At 44.9% G+C, this 7,497-nt stretch overlaps 1 protein-coding gene across 1 annotated transcript in view; it reads right to left on the reverse strand.

The window, feature by feature from the left end:
• Nucleotides 1–7,287, reverse strand: part of LOC135890772 (NADPH--cytochrome P450 reductase) — a 54,853-nt gene extending 47,566 nt beyond the window's left edge. Inside the window, exons 1-2 of the mRNA XM_065418194.1 lie at nucleotides 7,221–7,287; nucleotides 3,602–3,671 (exon numbers count right to left, since the gene is read on the reverse strand). The gene's annotated coding sequence lies outside the window, so the exon portion shown is untranslated. The remainder of the gene's footprint in view (nucleotides 1–3,601; nucleotides 3,672–7,220) is intronic.
• Nucleotides 7,288–7,497: the final 210 nt, after the last annotated feature.

The following is a 7,497-nucleotide window of genomic DNA, read 5'->3' on the forward strand; positions in this document are numbered from 1 at the left end:
ATCAAGAATATTTTACTCATTTGTTCTTGGCCCCTTCCCCCCCAAAGAAAAAAGTTCTATTCGCTCTGGGTGAAAAGAATTTTTCCTAACTCCCCACAATTGGCATGATGAGCTTCCCAAGCCTCGACACAAGGAATCATCTCTTCTCTCACAGATCTCAATGAAGAGGGTAATATAATACACAGACACAAAGCACATTCCTAGTCCAATTCCTACCCTGACTGCCAATGTTTCAGTGCACTCGGGCCCAGCCCTGACTGATGTTCAGCTCCATCAATTCTTGACAAAATCCAGGTCACTTAGGATTGCTCAGCGCCAACCAGGATCAGGCACCTACTCCACAGTTTTTATGTGAGCTAGATTTTTTTTAAATCTTCTGTTCCTCCTGTAAAAGTTTTGAGGAAAAGCTCAAATAAATCTCTTCTTGCTTTGCATAAATATTTATTATACCATTGCTTGGCACTTCTACACCACCTTCCAACCAAGGGCAGAAGCAGCGCTGATGAAGCATCACAACCAGGACTAGGTACTATTTTTCTGATAAGGAAACTAGGGCATGGAGCAATGAGGTACAGCCTCACCAAAAAGCACTTTTGTTGTCTTCCCTTGCAAGACACTGCTTTCTTGACAATTTTCAACAGCTCAGAATTTCTAGTCTAAAGCAGATGGCTTGGCTCTAGGAGCAAGTGAAGTAGGAGTAAAAAACATGTTGCATAACGCATAACTGTGAAGGGTATTTTTTTACGTACACAGAGTAAACAAAAAAACCACTCAACAATGCATTCCCTGCTAATCAAACCTTGATGCTGTAACTCACAAGATGGAGACTAGCACAGATTCTATTCTAAGTACAATATAGAAACCAAGTGCATTTCTTCCTAGCAGATTTTTTAAACATGATCTCAGCTTCAAGCATTGTACATTTGCACTTTAATTATCAACCAAAAACAAAAAAACTGGCAGCAGCCCTCACTTGAGAAGAGCAGAATGATTGTAAAAGCTAGAAGACAGAACATCAGAAAGAAGAGGATGGTTTCACAGGGACAGAGAGAGAATTCTGTCCTTGGGGCTGACAAAGATGTATATTACAAAAACAACAAGGAGTCTTGTTGTTTTTGTAGATACAGACTAACACGGCTACCCCCTGATACTTGAAAAGATGTATATTGCATGCCAATTCAGGTCAACTTATTTCTGTCGTTTGATGCCTCTTGTATTTAATTTGATGTTATTAGTTACTGTGATCTTAGAGAACAGCTGTTTTCAGTAGCCCTGAATCATTTCCCTTGCAAGCTTCCAGCCTTGAAAAGCCTGCCTGTTTTTGATTTTACGCACCAACCGTTGTGAGGTATTTGCCTCAATGTCAAACTGCCCTACCAAGAACTCCACAGTTCCTTATACACAGATTAACGTGTGTCAGCATGGAGGTTTTTGTTTCTGAACCCTAGATAAACTGAAACAAAGAGGGCACAAGGTAAAAGAACACCCTCTTCCAACCAAAACCATTGACCAGTTTGATTTCCCAGTGGAAAACAAGTTCAGATTGTAAACAGCAGCGTGGTAAAGGGCAAAACCAACACTGTAAAAAAGTCCATGTATCCAGACAGGGCAGGAGATGATTAACTTCAAACCTGCACACTGTATTGTGGCAGCAGAATTTTAAGAGCCCCCATGTAAATCTGAATATTGTGGAGGGTTTAACAATTTATCTGCAGGTGGCTGTGTTTGGAGACTTGGATATGATTAAAAGGATACTGCCAATTTACATATCCCACACCTGTCTTAAAATGTTACAAGCAACACCTACAATCACTGTATCTTCTCCCTCTATCAATTTCTTTACTCTGGGCATTTGAGAGCACTTTGTGCATACGCCTTTCACTGAGCCTCCTTGTACTCAGTTGACCCACACAAATAGGAAATAGGCTATTCACACAGCAAGGGGACAGAGGGGGGGAAAGATACATTGATGAACATATATCAAAGGGGTAGCCGTGTTAGTCTGGATCTGTAAAAGCAGCAAAGAGTCCTGTGGCACCTTACAGACTAACAGACGTATAGGAGCATGAGCTTTCGTGGGTGAATACCCACTTCTTCGGATGCATGTGATGAACATGTGATTGTAAAGCCACCAGAATTGGCCAGGGGATTCATTAGGTGTCTGATAAATGTGAAGTCCCATCATCCCCCACACTGTGGCTTCTGGTAAGGAGGGAAAGCGCTTCTCTCTCAGCACATTGTTTCCTGGCTGTCGCAAGGGTAGGTTCCCAGCCTCCAAATCCTGCTCCCCAGTGAGAAACTCCAGTGTCTGCCTCTGCTGCTGCTCTCAGATTTCCCAACCAGCAGAAGGCAACTGACCTAATTTTTGTCAGTTTCACTGTTTCCCAATGATTCCAGCAGCAGCCCTGACAAGGGACAAGACAGTTTTCACTCTGATGCCCCTTGGCAAAGCACTGAGCAGCACCAGAGGTTCTAGAACGGTCTGGCTGCAGAATCAGGCAGACAGCCCTGCAGCGGTTCCTCTGTTCTTATTTTGACAGTTTCTTTGCAACCATATGTGATTTAAAAAAAAAAGAATGTGGGTGATGGGGGAGGGATGTTAAATGAAAGCTTAAATTCTGCAAAGTTTAAGAATTGCAAATATGTATTATTAACCCAAAGTAGCAAATATCAGTATGATTTGTTTTAAAACCCAAGATTTCATCATTAGTATATTATTGCACTATTTCTTCAAAGCACGTCACATACATTAAATGTTTGTCTCAATGCCCCCGCAAGGGTGCGAAGTATTATTACCCTCATTTTACATGAGAGAGAGTAAAGATGCTGTGTCTTGCCCATGACACACACTACAGTGGTAGTGCACAAAACAGAACCCAGATCCCCAGACTCCCAGTCCTGTGTTTTAAATACAACCACCCTATGCAAAATGTGCAAGAACATGATAGTTGCTGAAGGTTAAGAAATCGGAGTTAAAGAGCTTTATTTTACCAGGAAACATTTGGGGGGGGGGGGGACGGGGACAGTTATAATTCAGTGCTCTCTGACAGAGTCTTTGCAGTTGGGGTTTAGTGAGCATGAAATATTTCACGTGTATTTGTTTTCTCTTTATATACTTGAGAATTATTGGAGTGTTTTTTCTTTGTCTCAGTGTGAGCGGCTCATCATTTGCCTCACACAGTTACGTAGATGCCACTCCAATATTACATAATCATGACTTGTGCAATGATTCTATCCTGTACTTTACCAGGCTGATACCCCAACATAGTGGCTGACCAGAAACTGGAATAAACCCTCGTTATGTTCCATGAGAGGTGATCAATAGTTGCATTTTAGAAGTGACTTGCATGGTATCTGGATATTATACTGAGAGATAGTGTGGTTGTCAGTGCAGAAAAGTGAGAACCAGGACTTCTGGTTTCTATTTCCAGCTCTGCTACCAACTTATAGTGAGTTAAACATGGCACTTAGGGCCAGATTTTTTTTAAAATTTCAATACCCCCAGTTAAGGCCAGATTTTCAGAGTTGAAAATATGACTCACTTCCCTATACAATTCCAATCCATCTCCTCTTCTGATCTGTAAAACAGAAACATATTTACCTGGCTCACAAGAGGTGATGAAGTTGACCTGCTAGCAAAGTGCTTCGAAATGTTCAGAACTGTACAGGCACTGTACAAATGTAAAAGAACAATTAGGCTATTAGTACTCCTCGGAACATTCCAAAGAAACTATGTAAGTATCATTTAAAAAAAACAAAACACACAATTAGGAAAACTCCCTTAGCTGCTAACTAAGCAAGAACATTAAAATAATATGCAGCTAAAAGTCAAACCAACTGTCCCTATGTGTCACTTTGGACTGTCATGGTTCTTAGGAGTAGCCTTCAGTATTACAAAGACTTCTTGTTCAATGTTTTCTTTCTGCAGGCTCTATGGCCCAGAAGCAGCACACAAATGGATTTTGGCGTTTAACCGAGTAAGAGGTAACCACAGATTATTAAATTTCAGACTGTCCATGTTGCATACGATAGAGTAGGTAATTAAGCTTATTAAAGACTCTTTAAATATTGATCTTTTGAATAGGTGTACACCAATACAGTAGAACATGTGACACACCTTTTACAATACCTTGTGAAGCGTAATCCTAGCACTAGATCAAGTTATACTGGGAAAGCAACTTACGTAAGATATTAACCATGTTTTTTTAGTTAAGAAAGAAGAACAAAGTTCATCCAAGGTAGATAACATCCTCTTGGTAGTTTTTTATATAAGAGAACTATAAACTCTTGGTAGTTTTTTATATAAGAGAAAAAGGGAGAGAACAGGATGAGTATGGGACTGAACAAGGTAACACATAACCTTTGGTGTGTGGCTATTGTCAAAAGAGTGACTAAAAAATTACCCTATGAAATTCTATAGTTACTCTTTATCTGTAACTTATGAAGCAAATTTGCTTCATTCACATGTCTGAAGCTCAGAGGGCCCTGTTAACTTGAACTCCAGTCAGTTTAAACAAAACAAAACAAAACAAAAGGTTAAAAGTCATTTAGGTCTTACACCTGCCTCTGAGGCCCCCAATCATTTTGGTGGATTTCACAAGCAAGTTCTCCTGCTTTTTCTCATTCCTGTTGATGTATAAAAGATCCCCACAAACCAGGGAAACTGATCAAATGAACAACAGAGGAAAAGTGAGAAACTGACTATTCAGTAACAGACTGCTCTGTAACTGAAATTACTGTAAGTACAGGTTAATTGCTTAAAGAGACGTCAACTTACAAAGCCAAATAGTCTCAAATTTTTTCCACCTATTGTTCAAATTTTGTACTTCAAAATAATAGGTAAGCTTAGTATAAACAAAAGAGATTGGAAGAGTTTATTTGCTTTTATTATAACTCCATGGTGTTTCCCTCCTACGAATGAGAATATATGTAAACAACTAGTTTGGCCAGATCCTCCCCTAATAGGTGGCTTAGTTGACAACTTATTTTAGCTTCAATAGCTCCTTTCAACCAAGGTTGCATAAAATGTTTGGCCAAAACCCAGTCTAAGTGCCGCAGGATGGGTCACTTACTCTTATGAATGAGGAAACCTGATAAATGATGGCATCCACTCCGCTGATTAAACTTGGCCATTATGTTCCCTGCAGATTGTCCCATCAGTTTTAAATCTCCACCACCTCCTTTGGGGAGATTGTTCTTCAGTCTCTTCAACCTACTTTTTTTTAAAAAAAAACTTCACCCCACTACTTCTAGCGATGTCCCTTTGGCTACAGATATTTGAAAGATGGAAAAAGTTTTCCAGGGCCAAGCTGCCTACATGGCAAGAAAAACAGCTGCGGAGATAACACAGGAGTTTGAGTAGCCAAGTCAGAGCTCTACCCCAGCACAGGACCTGGACGGGAACAGACATCACTGGACTGCAGAGCCTACCACCAGGCTATAGGGTATTCTGGGGGAGTTCTCCTCCAGCTCTCCTGGGGTTCCAGTCCTTGTGCCAATGAATACTTAGTTATGTTCACAAAGTGGAACAGCTTCAACGGGTGAGACTGAGAAAGGCATAGCCCAGGGGTAGGCAACCTATGGCATGTGTGCCGAAGGCAGCACACGAGCTGATTTTCAGTGGCACTCACACTGCCCGGGTCCTGGCCACCAGTCCGGGGGGCTCTGCATTTTAATTTAATTTTAAATGAAGCTTCTTAAACATTTTAAAAACCTTATTTACTTTACATACAACAATAGTTTAGTTATACATTATAGACTTATAGAAAGAGACCTTCTAAAAACATTAAAATGTATGACTGGCACGCGAAACCTTAAATCAGAGTGAATAAATGAAGACTCGGCACACCACTTCTGAAAGGTTGCCGACCCCTGCATAGCCTATAGCTTTGTGGCTAGGGCATTCACCTGGGAGAGAAGAAACTTGGACTCAAATCCCTGCTCCAGAATGGGGATCTGAACCTGGGTCCCCACATCCCAGGTGCAGGTCCTAACCACCGCAATAGAAGGTGGGCAGTGGCACTACCCCCTATTACCTCCTCCCCAGTTTTGTGACTCTAGCCTGCCTTTCTTCTTCTGACCAAACTGCATTTTTGACGGACTCCTGTCGAATTTGCCAATAGTTTCAGGTCAATTAAACCCGGCACTTTCCAACAAATGAACTATTCATCTGAAGAGTTTCACCCAGCTCTTCTGTGGGGCACATGGCAGACCTGGCTAGCCAGCACCAGGAGCCACACAGCTCTATAAGACTTCGGTCAGCATTCAGACAGCCAAGGACAGAATCCGGAGTCCTAATTCCCTGGCTCAAATCCACCAGAGCCAGAAACAGAACCTAGGAGTTCTCACCCCCCTGCTTGAATCCACTAGACCCCACTCCCCACCCAATGGTGGGGAAAGAACCCAGGAGTCCTGGCTCCCAGCCCCCGCTGCTCTCAGCCAACAGACCCCCCCAGCGGGGAAAGGACCCAGGAGTCCTAGCTCCCACCCCCCCGCGAGTGGGGAGAGGACCCAGGAGTCCTGGCTCCCAATCCCCTGCCCACCGCTCTAACCCACTAGACCCCACACACATACTCCCCTCCCTGAGCAGGGAGAGGACCCAGGGGAGTCCTGGCTTCCAGCCCCACTATGTACCCCACTAGACACCTCCCCCCAGCACTGGGGAAAGAACCCAGGAGTCCTGGCTCCCAATCCCCTGCCCACCGCTCTAACCCACTAGACCCCACACACATACTCCCCTCCCTGAGCAGGGAGAGAACCCAGGGGAGTCCTGGCTTCCAGCCCCACTATGTACCCCACTAGACACCTCCCCCCAGCACTGGGGAAAGAACCCAGGAGTCCTGGCTCCCAGCCCCCGCTGCTCTCACCCAACAGACCCCCCCAGCGGGGAAAGGACCCAGGAGTCCTAGCTCCCACCGCCCCGCTCTCACCCAATAGACCACACAGACCCCGAGCGGGGAGAGGACCCAGGAGTCCGAGCTCTCACACCCCCCCGCTCTCACCCAATAGATCCCCCCCCCCCCCCCCCGAGCGGGGAGAGGACCCAGGAGTCCTAGCTCTCACCCCCCGAGCGGGGAGAGGACCCAGGAGTCCGAGCTCTCACACCCCCCCGCTCTTACCCAATAGACCACACAGACCCCGAGCCGGGAGAGGACCCAGGAGTCCTGGCTCCCAGCCGCCGCTGCTCTCACCCAATAGACCCCCCCGGCCCCCGCACCCACCTTGCAGCTCCTCCTCGTGTATATATATCTCCTCAATATATGGTTCACTCTATATGCATCCGAAGAAGTGGGCTGTAGCCCACGAAAGCTTATGCTCTAATAAATGTGTTAGTCTCTAAGGTGCCACAAGTACTCCTGTTCTTTTTGCGGATACAGACTAACACGGCTGCTACTCTGAAACTCCTCAGCGGCTGCAGCTGGGCCCAGTACAGCCGGGCCGGCACGTCCGGCGGCACCTACCACCTCGGGACGGGGGACGGGGCCCAACCCCGCCGCC

The sequence above is a fragment of the Emys orbicularis genome, chromosome 17 (assembly GCF_028017835.1).
Source record: "Emys orbicularis isolate rEmyOrb1 chromosome 17, rEmyOrb1.hap1, whole genome shotgun sequence".
NCBI classification, from domain to species: Eukaryota; Metazoa; Chordata; order Testudines; family Emydidae; genus Emys; species Emys orbicularis.